Below are 10089 nucleotides of genomic sequence, written 5' to 3'. Positions count from 1 at the left end.
AAAGGTCTGTCTAGTCAAGGCTATGGTTTTTCCAGTAGTCATGTATGGATGTGAGAGTTGGACTATAAAGAAAGCTGAGCGCTGAAGAACTGATGCTTTTGAACTGTGGTGTTGGAGAAGACTCTTGAGAGTCCCTTGGACTGCAAGGAGATCCAACCAGTCCATCCTAAAGGCAATCAGTCCTGAATATTCATTGAAAGGACTGATGAAGCTGAAACTCCAATACTTGGGCCACCTGATGCGAAGAACTGACTCATTTGAAAAGACCCTGATGCTGGGAAAGATTGAAGGTGGGAGGAGAAGGGGATGACAGAGTATGAGATGGTTGGATGGCGTCACCTACTCTATGGACATGAGTTTGAGTAAGCTCCGGGAGTTGGTGATGGACAGAGAGGCCTGGGGTGCTGCAGTCCATGGGATCAGAAAGAGTCGGACACAACTGAGTGACTGAACTGAACTGAATGTAATCTCTCTAGAAAAAAGATTCTATATTTTGTAGCTAAGACATTTTACAACTATACAAACTTTTATATTTGCCCTCCCCCCACTCTACGAAATAAAGAGGACATGATGGCCTAGTTGGGACATGAGTGAGGAGGGGGGTCTCCTGTGCAGGTAAAGCAGGGGGCAGTGCTCTTGGCACAGGGGATGGCAGGTCTGGAGCTGCGAGCTCAGCAGTCAGATGTCCCGGAAGAAGCCCAGAATGCCTGGGTCGGGAAGGTGGGGGGAAGCCCAGGGCGGGAGGAGACTGAGAAAGCAGGTGATGTGCAGGGTATGAAAGGCCTTCTAAGCCACAACGGGATGGATGTGCCCCATCCAGAGGGCGGTGGGGAGCCACTGGAGGCTGACAAACAGCAAGGTCAGATTGGCCATTTAGAAAAAAATCATTCTGCCTTTAATGTGAAAAAAAAGTGAAAATCACTCAGAGTTGTGTCTGACTCTTTGCAACCCCATGGACTATATAGTTCATGGAATTCTCCAGGCCAGAATACTGGAGTGGGTAGCCTTTCCCTCCTCCAGGGGATCTTCCCAACCCAGGGATGGAACCCAGGTCTCCCGCATTGCAGGCAGATTCTTTACCAGCTGAGCCACCAGGGAAGCCTTTGTGCCTTTAATGTAGAGACTGGATTAAGTACAGCGAGAACTGGGTGCTCACCAGCCAAGGTGAGAGGTGGACTGGCTGGTTCAGAGAAGTGCCCCTGACGGCTAAACAGATGGACTGTTTTTGAGGTGGACTCTCAGGATGTAGTTGCTCATGGATACTCGAGAGTAGAGAGAGGGAGGAATCTGTCATGGGTGATGCTCACTCAGGTGGGACCTCAGTGGGAGAGCGGGTTTAGGGAGGAGACATCGCTTTTGCCTTTGGACATGGAGGGGTGGTGTAGCACCTGGGGTCATCTGGGGGCCTGGGAGGCACCAGCTGCATCCTGAGATCTGATACTCCTGGGGTGCTCTGGGCAGGAGTCAGCACCAAGCTTCGGGGTTGGATGAGGCTGTGGAAGGGTAATGCTCGGAGCTTGTCCCCCACCTTTAACAGGCATGAGCATTGCAGGGGGCACAGGTTCGATCCTTGGTTGGGGAACTAAGATATCCCATATGCTGGAGGGTGCAGCCAAATAAATAAATAATTCCTTTTTTTAATTATTAAAAAAAAAAAAAGACATGGGAATCCAGTGGGTTTCCATTAACTTGAGCATTTGTGGCTCCATCTCAGCCGTGCTAACTAGAACCTCAGGGACAGTTGCTGAGAAACTGTGTCTCTTACAGGCTCCCTAGGAGACCAGTGGCGATACCCTGCAACCAAACTTGTAGGAGCCCTCCTGATGTTACGGAGACAGAACTTAATGAGAAGAATATCAGAGGAACCTGTAAAATTCGATTTCTTAGAAAAACTAAATAACCAACATTAGTGAGGGTGGCTTTCATATACAGCTGTCAACACGTGTATTGAACTTAGAAATCGAAAACCCTAAAATGGTAATGAAAATCCTAGGAAAGAAAAATGCAGAAATTAGGTTTGACTTGACCAAAGCAGCACAGGATCCATCTTTTCCTATAAAACTGCCCTGCCAATCGGTACTCTAATGTTTAATGAAACTTTGGTCCTAAAGAGCATTTATGATGGAAAACCAAGCCAGGCAGTTTAAACATACACAAGATGCCCAAGAGTATCAAACTGACCATAAGAGGGCCAGTGGGAAATCCATTGAACACATTGGTCTTGATCGTCGGAAGAAACTGGAAAGGAGCATAACAGGATATCAGAGTTCCTTACTGAGTCAAACATGTCAATATGCCCTCATTCTCTGAGCCTTGATCAAAAGACTTGGATCTGGAAGAATATTAATCTCTTACCTGCCCCCAACAAACCCATTACGCATTGTTTATACCCCTATTAGAGCGGGCAGCTGAGCCCACCTGGGACTTGAGTTATTTATGTCCATGTCTGCTCACCCACCGCACCGCATAACCCTTCAGGGCAGGGACCGCATCTTTGTCACACCATGCCTGGCACCCTGGCTGGCACAGAATGGGCATTCCGACCTTCTTTGCTAACCTGGGCTTTCATCAGACAACAGAGCTTCTCAATCCTTGTCTGCAGGTACAGAGCTTCTGTTTATGGCAAAGCTGGCTTTGGAAGTCTCCCCATGACCTCTCAACATCAAAATGATTTTAACCTTCAAACCATTTTAGGAATAGGAGAGAAGGCAGAACAAAAGCAAAGGCAGGACGATAGAATGTCCCAACACTCAACAAAGTCTGGGTTGAAAGAAGGCGATTCCTGTGCAAGCCCGCTTATTTGGGATTCACCAGCTCAACCGCACTTGCACGGCACTCTTCTGATAAGCTGCAAAATCTAAAACTCCTTATTAAATGTCAGATAAATCGGCTAGCCTGGGGCGAAGCCAGTGCATGGGCGGTGTGTGCTACAGTCCGGTCCTCTGTGATTGATGGGCTCTGAATAAGCAGAACCAATCCAGGCTGATTGTGGATGAAATGACTACAGCCAGCAAAGTTCAAATAAGAAATATGTGAACTTTAAAGTACTTGAACACAAATCAAGACAGTGAGTTTTTATAAAAATCTTTACTAGCTCAAACCACTGAAGCTCAGAATGACCTTTATCCTTGGGTTGAGTAGCTGGTGGTGCAGGGAACGTGTGCACCGTATATCAGGCTCCGAGCCTCTGGAGAAGCGCAGTGGGACAGAGAAGCTGGCAGATCTGACGCTCCCAGCCCCCTCGTCGGAGTCCATGTGAGCGAGGCAGGCGGCGACTCGAGATGTCAGAGGCCCTTCACTGCTCTGCCTGAGCAGATTGCCCTCCTCTTTTGCAGGGTGTTGGATGGGCTTTCACGTGTTCCCTTGCCCTTTGGTATTGGAATCAGAACAGGCTGCCATCCCAGCTTCTTGCCTGTGCTTGGACACAAGCAGGGCATTTAGAAAAGCCCCCAAACCATGTATCAGAGCTGGTAACAGTGCTTTGCACAGCCCTGCAGAGCTAGACAGCACACTTTTGGGCAACCCTTCTTTGTGGTAAACTCTTCATAGGGGTTCTCCCTGCCCCAATCCAAGTCCTTCCCCACCTCATCCCCAGGAGGAAGCATCCTTACACCCCTTCCTCATATGAGGAAATGGAAGGTTCTGAACGTCCGAAGTTCTGAAAGGATGGAGCGGGTTTCCAGCTGCTTCTATGGGTCCCAGATTCTCTGCTTTTTCTATGACACCAAACTGCATCCCTTTGTGACGATTGAATGGGCACCCTTCTCAGTATTATTCTAAACTGGATCTTCCTTTTCAATCTCACAGATCTCCTAGCTATTTGATGAGAGCATCAGATACAAACACCTCTTAGGATGAGCAATACCATACTCTTAATTTCTCAGTTAGACACCCAGGGCTGGTAGAGTTGATCCCTCCCACAAGAACTGTAGAATCTACAGGAGAGAGAAGAAATCATTACAGTTCATTTTATCCTTTATCCCAAAGGACGGGGCAGGAGGGTGCAAGAAATATAGCTAAGCCTGCTTCCACCTGAAGGGTAGGGAGGAGGACAGTCAGGAGTGCTTCATGGAGGAGGTGGCCCTTATAGGATGGTTGAGATTTGGCTTTGTAGACGGAATGGAGTCAGAGTCCTTATTACTTTCGCCATTTGCAACAGCATGGATGGACTTGGAGAGCATTATGCTAAGTGGCAAAGGTCAGAGAAAGAGAAAGACTGTATGATATTGCTTATGTGTGGAATACAAAAGCCACAAAAAAATTTGTGAATATAACATAAAAGTAGCAGACTCACAGATACAGAGAAGGAACTAATGGTTACCAGGGAGAAGGAGGAGGGGAGGGACAAGCGAAGGGTGGAGGAATAGGAGCCAGAAACTGCTGGTGTAAGATAGGCTCAAGGAGGTACTGCACAGCAGGGAAATGTAGCCAATGTTTTGTAATAACTATATTGTATAAAAATTGTATAAAATTGTAAAAAAAAACATAAATTTTATAATATATAAAAATGTATCTAAAAATTAAAAAAAAAAAACTCGTCACATGTCATGCTCTGTCTTCTAAAATGCCATACACGTATTAGCACTTCCGTTCCTTGGAGCAGGTTTTCTTGTCACCTCCATTTATTAACAAGAAAACTGAGGCACAGAGAGTTAAAGTAATTACCCAAAGACACACAGTGGCAGAAGGAAACTCAGCCACAGGCTCCAGCACTCGAGGTCTTGCCCCCTGTGCGAGGCTGCCTGTGTCTGCAGGCGGTGGGTGCCGAGGAGAGGACCATTTGATCGGAGGCAGAGTGACCTGGAAAGCAAGGGGCGTGTGTGGGAAGATCTGGCTACCGCATCTCTCTGCAGCATGGGCTATGAGAAGGTCAAACAGAGGTCGAAAGGCGTGAGGTCCACTAAGTGGGGACCATTCATTCATTTGTTGAACCAGTGTTCACTGGGCACCTACTTGGCACCAACGACTCCATTAGGCACTGGGAGATGCTGCCACTAACCAATGTTTCAAAAAAAGCATGGGTTCAAGCCAGGGAGGGTAACTGCCCAGAATGAGCTAGACATTTCACACTAACCCTTTGTGTGGCTACCTAAAGCCCTGAATATCAAAGAAAAGCCATGTGCCCCATAGTAGAAATTCAGAAACTTCTTGAGGGGGTGGCGACATGAGCAGGGCTGAAGGATAAATGCAGGATGTCTGGTTAAGCTTGAATTTCAGATAAACGACAGATAATTTTTCAGTGGAAGTCTGTCCCGGGGCTGCACGGGGCGTTGTTGCTGTTGTTGCTCAGTCACTCAATTGTGTCCGACTCTTTGTGACCCCACAGACTGGTGGACTCTGCAGCCCACCAGTCTCTTCTGTCCATGGGATTCTCCAGGCAAGAGTTCTGGAGTGGGTTACCATTTCCTACTCCAGGGGATCTTCTCAACCCAGGGATGGAACCCAGTCCCTTTGTATCTGGCACTGGCAGGTGGATTCTTTACCCTTGAGCCGCCGGAGAAGCCCCTGCATGGGGCATGCCGATGCTAAAGACTTCTTTCTTCTTTATCTGAATTCAGGTTTAACTTGGTGTCTGCTGCTTTCGTTTGCTAAATCTGGTGGCTCTGAACTTGAGTGATCTTTTCAGGAAGCTGCCCCATTTTACAGATGGGCCAAGAGAGGGCACGGGCTCTAGATGACCAAGACAGCAAGTCAACCAGTCGGTCAGAGGCCCACGGCCAGGCTTCAAGAACCCAGTCCAGGACTCTCTCTGCTTCACCAGGCCGCTTCCATGTCCCCAGCTAAAGGGGTGGAGATACAGGGACAAACTTGCAAATGACTGAATCCAGCCATTTAGCCCCAGCGTGTTCCAGGCACCTTCCAGTCCCAGTGGGTTTATTAGCCCTTTGTGTCAAAAGCAGTGCAGCTCTCGAGCAATTTTAATCGTGATGGCAAAAGTAAGAATTCTGATCATGCAATTTCCTCAAGAGTCAGAATTGCTCTCAAAGAGCAAAGCCACAATAGGAAGCAGGTTAGCCCCCCTGGGGATTCGCCCTGCCCCGCCCCCCAGGTGTGCCGTCACGTGGCTGCATTTGGTGAAATGCTTCAGGGAAAAAAATCACCGAGTCACATTGGCCCAGCTTAAGGGAAATCAAATGTTCCCTTCAGAGCGACATCTCAGGAGACTGTGGCCAACTTCAAGGTGCCTTTATCTGAGTACATTCCATTAGGAGAGGAGCAGGAAGAAGCGCTGGCCTTTCAGGGTAACTCAATCAGACTCTGTGGCATTCACAGGGGTATCGGTTACCCTAAGCCTCTCGGGGCCGCAAGGAGATTAAGACGCGGATTACCTGCCACTTACTCTGTGTCATCAAGGAAAGCAGGGCTTCGGCTACAAGCCCCGTTTAATCGGGTCCCGGCAGGCTTTTCTCAAAAGGATGGCTGACAGCATTTCTAAGCACGTTTTTAAACTGCCCATCATATCCGTGATGGAAACTCAGCAACAGAGAGTGACAGCAATGTCAACAGCAGCCACTGGAGGAATTTCTGACAGGTGGCCTTTTGTGAAATGATGGGGAGGGGCCAGGGAGGGGCTGGGTGTTGTTAGGCAGCTCAGGGGCCCACTTCCCTGCACCCTCACAGCCAACATCTTCAGGCATGTTTCAGCTTTACATCATACTCCTCCATCGGTGTGTGTGCTGGGGCCAAGACAACACGGCTGTCAAGACAGATGTGAGTGGGTCTGACACCATCTCTGGAGACAAGAGGGGGCCAGCAGGAGTCCCCACTCTGCATCTGGGCAGCCAGACCAAAGCGAGTTTTCCTATGCAGTGAGAGACCTGTATGAAAGCCATGAAGTATCATGGCCTGGAAAGAGCAGCGTCCCAAGCCTTTCTACAGTTGATAGCAGCAGTCAGCAGACTAAGACACGGGGGTCAAATCCAGACCACCAGCTATTTTTATAAAGTTTTATCAGAAGAACAGCCACACTCATCATTTACATGATGCACTTTCGTTGTAGCTCAGTTGGTAAAGAATTCTCCTGTAGTGCGGGAGACCCGGGTTCGATCCCGGGCTTGAGAAGATCCCCTGGAGAAGGAAATGGCAACCCACTCCAGTATTCTTGCCTGGAGAACCCCATGGACAGAGGAGCTTGGCAGGCTACAGCCCATGGGGGCGCAAGTGTCGGACACAACTTAGTGACTACACCACATGGCAGAGCTGTATAATTACCGTATGGGTCACAAAGCTCCAAATATCTGTTATCTGCCCTTTACAGAGAAACGTCTGAGTGCTGGTCTCCAGCATTCCTCAGAGGAGATCTCCCAGTCCTGCTTCACCTCAGATCTGCGCTGGGGTGGAGGGACTGGGGGTCAGGTTTTGACACATTCTAAATTCTAAGAGGTTGAAGGAGTAATTATTGATGAGAAACCCTTACTGAAGCCCAATTGCTAAAAAATGCAGGTGGGGTCATCGCAACTGAATTCTCTCCATAAAGACTTTCAAATTCCTCAAAAGAAATAGAATACCCACTTTTGATGATTTTTCCTAAAGTGGAAAGGCAGATGAAGCCCAGAAACCTCAGGGGGCTTCCCTGGTGGCTCAGTGGTAAAGAATCTGCCTACCGATGCAGGCGACACGGGTTCGATACCTGGTCCAGGAAGATCCCACAGACGACGGGGCAACGAAGCCCGTGTGCCACAGCTACTGAGCCCGCACGCTGTAGAGCCTGTGCTCCACAACAGGAGAAACCGCTGCAACGAGAAGCCCTTGTGTTGCAAGTAGAGAGTAGCCCCTGCTCGCCGCAACTAGAGAAAAGCCCGCGCAGCAACAAAGACCCAGCACAGCCAAAAGTAAGTAGATAAATAAAATCTTTTTTTTTTTTAAAGAAACCTCAGGTGGCTGCCTACTGCCAAGGTGAGTTAGGAGAGGCCAACTTTCGACTCTGGCATCGAAGCCACCCACAACGTGCACCCAGACCCCCTCCCGCCCTTACCCGCTGCACTGTCACAGTATTCTGGTGTGTTACTCATCCCGTGCCTGCTTCTGGCTTGTCACGTTCAAGAACGTCAACATCACGATGGTCTGATGATGGCTGGGACGATGATGATCATACCAACATCTCTCGGCACCTTTGGCTCTGCACCCAGGCGGAGCAGCTAGATATTCCCTGAACACAACCAGTTCTCATGCTACGCCCTCCTCTTAATTGTCCTTCCCTCCATCCATACCTGATGACCACACCTGTCCTGCGGGGCTCTTCTCCAGATTATCAGATAATATCTTTCCTGACGCCTTCCATCAGATGGTTCTTCTCCCTCCTCCTCCGGCCTTCAAAGCAACTTTCCCAAACATCTTTGGTGGGACTGATCAAATTCTACCTGACCTTGTTGTTGTCTTGGAGAAGGAAATGGCACCCCACTCCAGTACTCTTGCCTGGAAAATTCCATGGACAGAGAAACCTGGTAGGCTACAGTCCATGGGGTCGCAAAGAGTTGGACACGACTGAGTGACTTCACTTTCATTTTTCACTTTTCTGCTGTCTGTAGCCAGGGAACCAAAGCATTCATAAATTATTGGTGTCACTATACTTGAGTGATGCCAAGGTGCAGGGGTGGGAATGGTGAGGGTGAAGGTAATGCATTGTGGGAAACTCTACTTACATGAACTCAGGACCCCTTTCAAATTAATCCCCCAGGGGAAGTTAGACAGCAAGTGTGTGTCTGTGTCTGTGGCTAGGACTGAGCTCAGAAAAAGCACTGTGGACCTTTAGGAATCAGAGCCAGGAGGAAAAGCCCAACAAAGGAGATGGAGGCTTTGTGGGCTCTCCAGGCCTAGGTGAAGCTCCCCTTCAGGAACGACCAGCCACTAGGCAAGGAGGGAAGTCCTCTTCCTCACTGTCTGCATGGGCAGGGCAGAGGGGACCACTCCCCAGCACCACCTTCTCCATCCCCACCTCACGTCGAGGAGGGAGCAGAGGGTCAGGCCACATTGTCCAGCAAACACTGACTGAGCACCCACGATGGGCCAGTCACTGGGGGAAGCGGGAGCAAGGCAAAGTTGCTGCCTTCACAGTGCCTACACTCTGATCCCAACCCAGGCCCACGAAACGAGCGGGCCGGGATATTCTACAAATGAGCAGGAACCACAAAGCCTTCCTCTCTGTCCAGAGATGCTCTGGGATGTGCTGTCCTGCAGCTGCCAGGACTCTCAGGGACCCTGAGATAGACAAAGATAACTCAGCGCCTCATCTGAAAGTGCCTTCCCTGCCCACCTGGGTGGCATCTTTGTTCCAGGTTGAAAGCGTTTGCAGAGAGAGCCCTTGGAACCTGGCAGGGAGAGGCCTTTGGGAAACAGTCCCACCAGTCATTTTATGATGCTGAAGAGAAAAGACGAGTGTGGGAACCTTAGGTCTCCCCATCCCTTCAGGGTTTCAGTCTTACCCCAAGTGACAGAACAGCCCTCGGGGCTACCTGGGGGTTTGGGAAAGACCTGAGGGGGTGACCTAGTGACCACAGGCTTCAGACTAACTCAGATGTCACAGTTTATGCCCCTAAGGGCTCTGCATCATGGCCTAGAGAAGGAAACTGGGCTCACCCTGGAGAAAGGATTTGCCCAGGTGGCTAGTGGGAGTGCAGGGGCTCAACCCAGCCCCTGGATCCCAGGCCAGTGCTCCCTGTACCCCGTGACTGCCCTCGAGCCTCTGCTTGGGGATCAGATGGACCAGCCTGGTTACTGAGTGACTCACCCATCCAGTCTCCCCGGCTGGCCTCTGGTTGGGAAGGAGGTTCAGGCTGAAGGAGAGCCTCAGGGGGTTTACCAGAACATTCCAAGGCTGTGGGTGCCAAGAGCTGCCCGTGAGCCCATCTAAGGCCAGAAGAGATGAGAGTCAGTCTCAGGATGCTCAGAGCCTGGCACAGCGCCTGAGCCTCTGAGCACTCCAAGCTCTCGGAGAGCGAGCATCTGTCTGGGCTCCCACCTCCTGCCCCCACGAGAGCTCCTCCTGCTCTAGACGTGGACTCTCTTTCTCTCTTCCCTCTGGGCTGCACTCCCCTGGATGACAGAAGATGGTTCCCTCAACCCCTCTGGGAAAACCTTTAGACATGTGTT

The sequence above is a fragment of the Bos javanicus genome, chromosome 26 (genome assembly GCF_032452875.1).
Source record: "Bos javanicus breed banteng chromosome 26, ARS-OSU_banteng_1.0, whole genome shotgun sequence".
NCBI classification, from domain to species: Eukaryota; Metazoa; Chordata; class Mammalia; order Artiodactyla; family Bovidae; genus Bos; species Bos javanicus.
Note: the sequence above shows the minus strand (reverse complement) of the source record.